The sequence below is a fragment of the Jatropha curcas genome, chromosome 11 (assembly GCF_041381405.1).
Source record: "Jatropha curcas cultivar XTBG-Jc1 chromosome 11, XTBG_Jcur_1.0, whole genome shotgun sequence".
NCBI lineage: Eukaryota > Viridiplantae > Streptophyta > Magnoliopsida > Malpighiales > Euphorbiaceae > Jatropha > Jatropha curcas.
In genome coordinates, this window is record NC_143161.1 from 11,298,160 (window position 1) to 11,308,757 (window position 10,598).

The 10,598-nt window shown below is 29.5% G+C and overlaps 1 pseudogene; it reads left to right on the top strand.

Moving 5' to 3' along the window:
* Window positions 1-6,102: 6,102 nt before the first annotated feature.
* On the top strand, window positions 6,103-7,677 carry LOC149492572 (uncharacterized; annotated as a pseudogene).
* Window positions 7,678-10,598: the final 2,921 nt, after the last annotated feature.

The following is a 10,598-nucleotide window of genomic DNA, read 5'->3' on the forward strand; positions in this document are numbered from 1 at the left end:
GTTTTTGCTTTTATGCTTAAATATTGATAAGCTTGCCAAAAGATTTTCTTTTTGGTACATTAATTGACAAGAAAATATAGTTAGAGCAACATGGAGTTTATTAATTCTTTTCAATCATGTCCATAAATTTTGTGATTTATCCAACAAGCATTTTTATTTTAGAGATTAATCATGCAATTTGTCGCTAGCTAGGTAGGGAAACATCGGTCGCTATAATATTTAAATCACTCGCTATGTTGGACTTCATATGAACCCTGAAATCTGTCCATAATTCAACTATGATTTCGTCACTATGTCTATTTAATAACTATAACTTCGGTCGTTGTTCCGTTATTAATCTGTCGCTAAATCATATTTTTTAAAAAAATTAAAATTTTGGAAAGCAAAAAATTTTCACCTATTAAAAAATGCATATATATATATATATTGTTTTGTACAGTGATCCTTTTATTGTTTTGTTGGTATCAGAGCCAATACGGTTTAATACTGCTATTATCTTTATAATAGGTATTCATTTTCTGGATATCATAGATAGTTTTGGATATGCCTACTGAACCCGTTTATAGCCGTGTGTTGAAAGGCTGAGTAAGGGTATAACCAGGCAGTGGCCGCGACTTGTTGATATCATAAAATGGATCCTTTATTATGTAGATCTAATAGTAGTGTTAAATCTGATGATTCTGAATCTTCAGAAATTAAAAGGGTCATACATCGCAATGAATTAATTTTACAAGATTTTACTAAAGCCATTGATGAATGGGCAATTCCTAAAGTTGATAAAGAACAAATTTATAAAGTTTCTAAATTTAATTTATTTAAAACCAATTATGTAATTAAAACTGAAGAAAGAGATTTTCAATTAAGTAAACCTTTTGAAAGAATAACTCTTTTGTCTTCTAAAACATTACAATATCATAAAAGTAAAAAATACAAATATATTCATATAGGTTTAATACAAGTAGGAATAAAACCTTTAACTAGAGAAGGATTAAACACTAGTATTCTTGCAGTGGTAAGAGATGCTAGATTCTTAAACTTTCAAGATTCTTTATTAGGATCTGTTGAAACTAGTCTTAGTGAAGGACCTATTTCTTTTGAAGTATACCCAGATATGACAGTTTCTTTAAATGATTTCAATATTTTAAAAAGTATAGTTTTAGAAATTAAAACACATAATTATAAAATGAAGCAGGGATCCATTCCTATCGCTTTAATTTATAAAATTCATTATAAAGCAATGAATTCAGCTTTTGGTACTAAATATAAATTACAACTTAAAATTGGGGAAACCAGATTTCTTCAAACCGATTTAACTAAAACAAATACAGTAATTCCTAAAACCATTCAATGGAAAGATATAACACTCCCAGATGAATGGATTTTGGAAGGAGTTGTACCTCCTCCAGTCACAGAAAAGGTAAAACCAAACATAAATTTACAAAAAATTGAACAATTTGAAGATGGTAAAGTTACATTAAAATTTAATAGAAGTCAAAGTATGAGGTATACAGGGTCATCTTCCTCTGTAACTACAGATGAAAATGATAAACCTACTTCATCTATGCCTTCTATAATTTATGCTAAGTATAAAGAAACGGAGCCTAAACCAATCATTCAAACATTAGTAAAACCAAGGTATTCCACTTCGGATATTCCAAATTTAAATCCATCACTTAAAATGAAAGGTGTTGATTATAGTAATTCTATTCCACAGGCAGTTTATAATCCTGTTGATAATTACTTAAACCAACAATCCAATTTGGTAAATTCATCTCCACAATCACCAACAGCTTCAGCTATAACTGAAAATGTTAGTGAATAAACAGAGAATTAAATATTCTTAGTAAAGATAATATTGAAAAAAGTTTAATAAAAGAAATATCTAAAACAAAAAATTTAATCAAAATGAAAAAGATATTAAAAACATATACTTTTGAAGAATTAAAATATGAATATTTAGCATATAAATTAAATACCAAACTGAAATTAAATTCTTTGATTAGTATAAATTAATTAAAGATAATACATCGACTAAAAGTTTAAATCCAATAACTATTCGAGATAAACGACCAGAATGGATAGTAAATGAACGAACCATAAAAAGTGATTTTCCTCCTAAAACAATTAGCAAATTAAAATACCAAGATAATGAAATTGTATGTGCTCCATATAAAATTGCTCAAGAACAGGATGCAAATAAAAAAGTAATTGAACAAAATAATTTTAGTAATGCTAGTCTCATTTGTTTAAACACTCAATTAAAAAGAATTGAAAATTTATTAGAAGATAAACCAATTGCAAATGAACATGTAAAAGGTAAAGATAAGATTAAAACTCATATTTTTAAACCTTTTCAAATTTCACAGTCCAGTCACAAGGAATTTGTAAACAAATTAAAGGATCAGTTAAGTAAACTTGAAGTTCAGTCTGAGACAACTCAACAAGTAGCTCCAGACACTCCTCAAGCATCAAGAAATATAAACATTTTAGAAGAACACACTAATTCTGAGGTTAGCGATCCTGACTCAGAAGATGTTACAAAATTTGCAGTAAATCCTATAACCCATAGAGAAATAGTCAATAGGACCCCAGACCTAGGCATAATTAATAAACCTAATATTATATCTCAATTTAAATATAATGCAACAACTATATATGAATGGAATATAGATGGACTTTCTGAATATAATATATTGAGTATTCTACAGCAGATGACTATGGCTGCTAATGCATATAAAACTCAATCAATTATTTCAGATAGGGCTATCGCAGAAATAATTATCGCTGGCTTTACAGGTCAATTAAAAGGTTGGTGGGACTATCACTTAACCGACCAACAACATTTAGAAATATTAAATTCCATTCAAGTAAATGATGAAGGTGAACCTATATATGATAAGAATGGTGAAGTAATTCAGGATGCTGTGTCCTCTTTAATTCTCACTATTTCTTTACATTTTATAGGTGATCCGTCTCACTTAAAAGATAAAAATGCAGAATTATTAAGTAATCTTAAATGTAAGAAACTAAGTGATTTCCAAAATTATAAAACAACTTTCCTCACTCGATTAATGCTAAGAGAAGATTCCAATCAAGGCTTTTGGAAAGAAAAGTTCTTGGCTGGATTACCTTATTTTTTGGGTGAAAAAGTTAGAAATTATATTAAACAACAATATGGTCAACCTATACCTTATAGTAAACTAACTTATGGACAACTAATTAGTATAATACAAAAAGAAGGTCTACAAATCTGTCAAGATTTAAAACTTCAGAGAACATTAAAATATGAAATGCATAAAACAAAACAAGAACTAGGATCATTTTGTAAACAATTTGATTATGGCATAACACCTACTCAAAGATGTGATGGCCAGTGTTCTAGAACCTCTAAATCTAAAAAACATTATAAAAATAGAGATTATAAAAGGCAATATAGGTCTACACCCAGTAAAGATAAATTTTATCATAAAGAAAAATCTAAACCCAATAAGAAAAATAAAAGAAAGCAACCATATAAATCGTCCAGTAAAATTTCTTTTAAAGATTTAACTTGTTATAATTGTGGTAAAAAAAGTCATACTTCTAAATTTTGTAGATTCAATAAAAAATTAAATGAATTAAATTTAGATGAGGAAGTATTGCATAAAATTCATGAACTATATCTTGATTCTGATACTTCAGAATCTGAGATTCTAGAAAGTAACAATCAAATTGATGAACTGAATTCAACAACCAGTTCATCTGAAAAATCTTTAAATGTGTTAACTAAAGATCAAAGTACTTTATTAAAATAATCAATAATTTAGAAGATTAAGATACTAAAGCTAAACTTCTCAAAAAACTCATAAAAAGTTTTGAAGAAGAAAAAACAGACATAACTCCTAAAATTCAACCTAATACTTATGATTTAACAACTATTTTGAATAAAAATAAAAATCAAAAGATAGACATAGAGAATTCTAATAAAGATTTATATAAAGAAATTAAAACTTTGAAACATGAAGTAAATGAATTAAAAATGCAATTCCAACAAAATACTAAACGAATAAAACATTTAGAGTCTCAACTCATTTCTAGTTCTTCATCTGAGGAAGAACCAGACCATGACATAAACGATGAAATAAACCAATTAGATGAAGACATAGATAGTAATTTCCTAAATTTGTTACAAGAAATAACTTCAAGAAAATATTTAGTCAAAATAAATATTAACATAAATGATTTTATTATAGATGCAATTGCATTGTTTGACACAGGTGCCGATTTAAATTGTATAAAATCAGATATAATCCCTAAAAGATACTGGTTAAAAACCAATGAAAAGCTAAGTACAGCAAATAAATCTAAATTAGAAATTATTGGTAAAACAGATGCAATAATAGTAAATCAAGGCTTAGAAATAAATACAGTATTTTTACTATCACCTCAAATCAATTATATGGTAATATTAGGAACCCCTTTTATAAATCTAATAACACCATATTCAGTTAAAGAAGATTGTATTAAATTCAAACTATGAAATAATAAAACTAGGTTAGAATTCACAAAAAAACCTAAAAAGAAACAATTAAATTTATTAAAAGCTCATTCAATTAAAATATTAGAAATTAATTCTTTAATAAAATCTAAAGAAGAAGATCTAAAAGATATAAAAAATAATGTGTGCTTAAATAGAATTAAAAAACAACTAGAAACTGAATTTACACAAAATAAAATAAAAAATCTAAAAGAATATATGGAAAATAAACTTTGTGCTGATCATCCAAATGCTTTTTGGAATCGCAAACAGCATGTAGTTGATTTACCATATGAAAAAGATTTTGATGAAAGAACTATTAAAACTAAAGCTAGACCAATTCAGATGAATCCTGAATTGATTGAACATTGTAAAAAAGAAATTGAAGAATTAGAAAATAAAAAACTAATTTGTAAATCTAGAAGCCCATGGTCTTGTGCTGCTTTTTATGTGAATAAAAATGCAGAAATAGAACGTGGAGTACTCAGATTAGTAATAAATTATAAACCATTAAATACAGCTTTAAAATAGATTAGGTATCCCATTCCAAATAAAAAAGATCTTTTAAAGAAACTATATAATGCGAATATTTTCAGTAAATTTGATCTGAAATCTGGCTATTGGCAAATTCAAATTGCCCCTAAAGACAGATATAAAACAGCATTCACAGTTCCATTTGGCCAATACGAATGGAATGTAATGCCATTTGGATTAAAAAATGCTCCTTCAGAATTCCAAAGAATAATGAATGACATTTTTAATCCATATACAACTTTTTGTATAGTTTATATTGATGATGTATTAATTTTCAGTCAAACACTTGAACACCATTTTAAACACTTAAAAACCTTTTGTCTGGTTATTGAGAAAAATGGTTTAGCACTTAGTAAAACCAAAATGGATCTATTTAAAACTAAGATTAGATTTTTAGGTCATTATATAGAACAAGGTATAATCCAACCTATAGAAAGAACACTTGTTTTTGGAGAAAAATTTCCTGATGAAATATCTAACAAACTCCAACTACAAAGATTTCTTGGTTGTTTAAATTATGTAATTAATTTTATCCAAATTTAAATTGCATGATAGACTTCGTAAAAATGCTGGTCCTTGGACAAATCAGCATACACGACTAGTAAAAAAGATTAAATCTTTAGTAAAAGAGATTCCTTATTTGTATATTCCTAATCCTAATGCTTTTAAAATCGTTGAAACTGATGCTTCTAATATTGGTTACGGTGGTATTTTAAAACAAAAGATTAATGGTAAAGAACGGATAATCCAATACACTTCAGGTCATTGGACTCCAACTCAATTAAATTACTCTACTATTAAAAAAGAAATTTTAAGTATGGTAATTTGTATCAATAAATTTCAAAGTGATTTATTAAATCAAAAGTTTTTGTTAAGAATTGATTGTAAATCTGCAAAAGACATTTTGCAAAAAGATGTTAAAAATCTTGCCTCTAAACAGATTTTTGCTAGATGGCAAGCATTATTAAGTATTTTTGAATTTGATATAGAATATATTAAAGGTAATAATAATAATATTCCGGATTTTCTAACCCGCGAATTCTTACAGAACAATGGGAAGAAAGAAGGATAAAGGGAAGAACCCTATGCCCGATTCTCCTAGTAAAAGTTCACCCACTAAAGCTCTTTCAGAGCATTCAGAAGACCTACCTAAAACTCTAGATATTAGTAAAGACCTTAAAAAATGGATTGAAGAACTTTCTCAATCCCCAGAAGTTCTTAAAGCATTACAGGGTATAGCCTCTTCTTCCACAGAAGAGTCAGGTATGGCTTCTAAACCTAAAGCGATCGTACCCGCTCATGGTACGGCTACTCTGTCTCAAACGGTAGACAGTAAAGAGATATCAAATCCGTTGATGGCTGTGGATTTGCCAAAAATCCAATATACTAATACTAGTAATATACATAAATGGTTTGTAAAAAGTTTGTATGATTTCGAAATTGAAGTTGAGGATGGGTATAACAATATCAATCTTTGGCAAATTATAAAACATTATTACCCTGAGAATTGGTATTTTGTTCCACTTGATTTGTCAAAATCTCAGGAATATTATCATAGTATATTAGTAGAAACAGGATCTGTAAAAATAAAACATACTTTTGATAAAAATAAAATCATTTCTTATTCTTCTTTACAAATAAAACGTGTCATCCACCCTAAGGATTGGCCCGTATCTTCTTTATTTACTCCCGTAAAATTTAAAACCTTATAGAAACACTGTATGATTTATAATTATTTTGATTATAAAGATGCGTGGGACAAAGTTTTTGGTATTCAAAATCCAACTACTACGCATTCTTGGTTAATATATTTTGATCAAAGTATACGTACTGATTTAAAAATACCGAATTGGTTTAAAAAATGGTGGCAATTTAAAGGTATTTCTGAGGAAATCATTCCTTCGAATATCATTTCTCTATACCAGTACTTTAAAGCCCATTATAAACCTAAACCTGAAGAAGTTCATATTCCCTCTCTTATGTACTATTGTATGTCCTTCTTCACTCCATGGGTATATCAATGGTATTTTGATTATCAGTATATTTCAGGAACCCAGATTCCTATGTTAGTAAAGAGGCATAAAATCAAATGGTGGGGATCCTTTAAAAACTCCACTACTGAATTAAAAATCCGTCAATGGATTCTAAATAAATTGTCCAGCCCATCTAAACCAGCTTTAACGTATGCAAACACATTAGCCATACAGGATAATCCTCAATTTGGAATCCAGAAGGCTCAATGTCAAGCCCGTTTAGCTGCTGCTAAAACGCCCGAAGAATATAAATTAATCTGTCAAGAGATGTTTGAACAACTCTCAACCAGTTCAACTCAGCCCATAAACCCATCTAGTAAAGCCCATAGTGCATCCTCTAGTAAATCTTCTACAACTACATGCCACAAAGGTAAAAGTAAAATGGTATTATCATCATCATCCCAATCTTCATCCTCTGAAGATAGTGATAGTAATGATGATATTTCTTCTCCCATTAAAATCAAAAGTAAAGTAGGTCAAAAAGCTAAAGCAAAGAAAGAAAAGATAAAGAAAGAAAAAAGAAAAGAGATAAAGAGAAAAGAAAAGAAAAAGAAGGACACTTCAACGTCCTCATCTTATTCTGAGTCATTGTAAATAGGCAGAAGGAACCTTATTCCTTCACCTTTTCAGTAAAACGCCAAGATATTATCTCCAACTAATCAAGTAGCAGACCAAAAACTATTCATCTACAGTAAAGGTCAACCACTATTCAGCTACAGTAAAGGCCAGGTTGCTCAATAGTAAAGATCAAGACACAGTGGCAGACAACCCACTATTCATCAACAGTAAAAGTCAAGATTCGTTGGCCGACACGTCACTGTTCATCAATAGTAAAAGCAAATAATAAAGATTCCCTATTTTGTTATATAAAGGGAGCCTCTCCCCTTGTGAAGGCAGAAGCTTAGACTCTAAAAAATATTTCTAAACTTAGATATCTCCCCTCTCCTTTCAACGTTCCTTGTAAGGATTCAAGGTTAGAGATTCTATGTAAGTATAAACTAGTTTGAGCTTATCATTAAAATTTTAAATTTTGTATTTGTATTTTCATTTTGTCAAATAAATTTAAATTTTGTAAATTTAAAATTAAATTAAACCTTATATCTTGTTACTATTCTAAGCCCGTGTTGACGGCACCCTTCTTCTTCCCCCTCTACACTCTGACTTAATTCTGGGAATCCCAGGTTAAGGTTGCAGGAACCCTAAACCTTTGCGATAAATATATTGCTAAAATTGGTTGAGTTAATTGATAAATATTAAATTATAAGTATACTCTGTGGATGCAGCTTAGTCTGATCTTCCACATCAGAAAATTTTATTGATATTAAATGAGTTATATTTATATTTTCATAGATCCCATTGATCATAGCATTCTTATTTATATGTATATTAACCTTTAGTAAAAACCCCTTTTTATTGGTAAACGACCAGTGATCCTTTCTTTATATAATTCATTTACTTCATGTTTCAAAGTTTCAAAGTAAAATGGTATTGTTTTGTTGGTAATATACATATATATATATATATATATATATATATATATATATATATATATAATATTAATTCAAATCAATCCATGAAATTACTTCCACCAATGAATAAAATACTAAATTGTCATTAAAATAAACATAATACATGTGTAGTTCATATTTTACAAAATAAAATATAAAATCTAAAAAAAATAGAAAACATATAAAAGTAGTCATTGTGGAGCTGTGTAACGAGAAGCATGAGATGGACAATCAGGAAAAATTGCTTTAGGATCTCGAGGAGTTAGAGGATTAGATAGAGCTGCTTGAGTAAAAGCTGATGAAGCGGAGTGAGCTATTGGAGCAGAAGGAGCTGGTGGAGTAGAAGATCGATTTTCATCATTTGTTGCTGCTGCGACATAAGTTGTATAATTTGCTGCTGATGCGCCTTAAGCTAAGTTCGTAGATCCTGGATCTCTTCGGGATGTGCATCTGGAAAAACTGGTGTGGCTATACTCGCTAAAATCCCAAGGGAGCGGTCGTAGAAAATCAAAGACTATGAACTAGTGCAGTACACCTTTCTCTTTTCTCACCTCCTGCAGGCTCGAGATAGAGCTGGAACTCATTAATACTTGTTAATGTGCTATTGAGTTATGGAAATCAAAACGAGATTCGGGATTTCTTTAATAGAATATCAGAAGAAGATCCTTTAAGAGTAACGGAGGTTGAGCTTAATTTCATGTATGAATTTCTATTTACTAAGGTAATTGTTATCCAATCTAAATGGGTGTATTTTTTTTGGCTTGTTTCCTTTACTTCAGTTGTTTCACTCTAGCAATATTTCATTTTTATGTAAATAAGCAAAATTTCAATAGCTTTAATGTTGTCTTAACATATGCTTTGTCAATTTTTCCAATTGGATAGTGGTTCATTTGAAAGCATTCGGTAATATATTCAAACCCAACTCGACATCTCTCACTGCTTTATTCAATGATTTCATAATGAGGATCTCTGCAAATTCCTCGATATCAAGATGCCGGAGTGGTATGTTTGTGAGATAGACTCTAATGTCAAATATAATGTTATGGCTTCCCGAATTTTTTTTCACAGGTGGTCTAATTGTGTTTCTGGACATAATTTGATAAGGTATTGCCTTAAAAGGGAATCCAACAAGAATACATGCTAGCAATAAGCATCAGTTATATTGAGGTTTTATCCAAAGAGTGTTTCAATTTTCATACATTGATAAAGTTATAGATTTCATTGGCCTAAAGACTTGGCGGATGAGATAATATATGTTTCAAGTGAACCATTTACTAGGGAGCTCTAAAAATTTATTTTTGATGAGGCGAAAAGGAAATTCCTTTACGCTTATGATTCGAAGACTGCAAGGAAGATATGTTTAGTTAGAGGAGAATAGATTCTCCAACAATGAATAAATGACTACAATAGCTGGATGCCTTATGTTAAAGATGTTTCTTTTGATCAAAGCATTTTGTTATGGCATATTACGGAGGAGGTCTTGTATAATACCGGAGATGAAAAAATTTTAATTTTGAAAGATTACGGGTGTAGAGAATTTAGTAAGATATTTTTTGATTATATATTCTATCTTTTGATTATGCGATCTAGTATAATAGTCATAGCAGTGGTACTAGAAAAATAAAAATTAAAGAAGTTTATAGTGTGGCTAAAAAATTATTTAAAACAGTTGAGATGGGAAGAATTAAAGAAAGCTTGTCAAAGCATTCTTGCTGTGGAGGGAGATGGAAGCAAGTCTATACTCTTTGATGCAATTATGTTGGCTAAAGAGATAAAAAATTGGAGGATAAGAAATGGGAGATAATGAGTAAGTGTGGATGGAAATGTTGGCATATGCCGCTTGTCATTGTAGACCAAACATGCATGTACAACAAGTAACTAAAGGTGGAGAGCTTACTACTTTTGTTTGGTCATTATTTATTCATTTTGGTAAAAATCGAATTTGAGAGCTCTTCCCACATGTTCAGTTTGTATTGCTAAATGATCCACAACTCGTAGGTAGCTGGG